Source organism: Silene latifolia, chromosome 2 (assembly GCF_048544455.1).
Source record: "Silene latifolia isolate original U9 population chromosome 2, ASM4854445v1, whole genome shotgun sequence".
NCBI lineage: Eukaryota > Viridiplantae > Streptophyta > Magnoliopsida > Caryophyllales > Caryophyllaceae > Silene > Silene latifolia.
Window position 1 is genome coordinate 92,946,504 of NC_133527.1, and position 751 is coordinate 92,947,254.

A 751-nucleotide genomic window follows, 5' to 3' on the forward strand; every position below is an offset into this window, starting at 1 on the left:
TGCCTCGTAGTGCGTGCCACGACGCTTCCAAATGCGATATCTCACTGGGACAATCCCGTCTCCTCTAAATGCATGCAAAAAGGACGAAAAGGAGTATGGTTCCACCACTTTCGCGATCATTCCTACAAAAAGGACAAAATACACCAAAGTAGCCAATTCGGGGCAAAATACTATAAAAACAGTATAGAAATGCATAGAAATACGTGCTGAAATAGGCCAAAAAGACTATATATTAGGCACGTATCAGGAAGTTAGTGAAGTGTTATCCATGTAACCGGATGGGGCACCGAGCATATGAATGTAGGAGTACTCCGAGGAATGACAATGGGAGTCAGGGAAGAAGTCACCAAACTAGTATGTCAGGGTATAGGAGCAACCCGAGAAATTTCAGTAACAACTATGCTAATCAGAGTCGCAACAACCAAGGAAATGAGGGTGACCGGAACAATGATGGGAAGTCAGCAGCTACTACAGTGCAAGGGGGAAGGAATACCTAGTTATCAAGTGACTTATAAATTTTTTTTTACTAATATTATTTAGGCATTTTCTTTATTTTGGTATCACCTTAATAATTATTTAATGGGAAACTTCGGGACGAAGTTTGTTCTTAGGAGGGTATAATGTAATATTCCTAAGTTTTATTATGTGTGTTTAGACAATGTGTGTTAATTGTGATACGTTAGATTTACCCTGAGTAAAAATGATGGCAAATTTATTGGAATTTATGGTGTACTTTGAGTAGTGTGGGGTG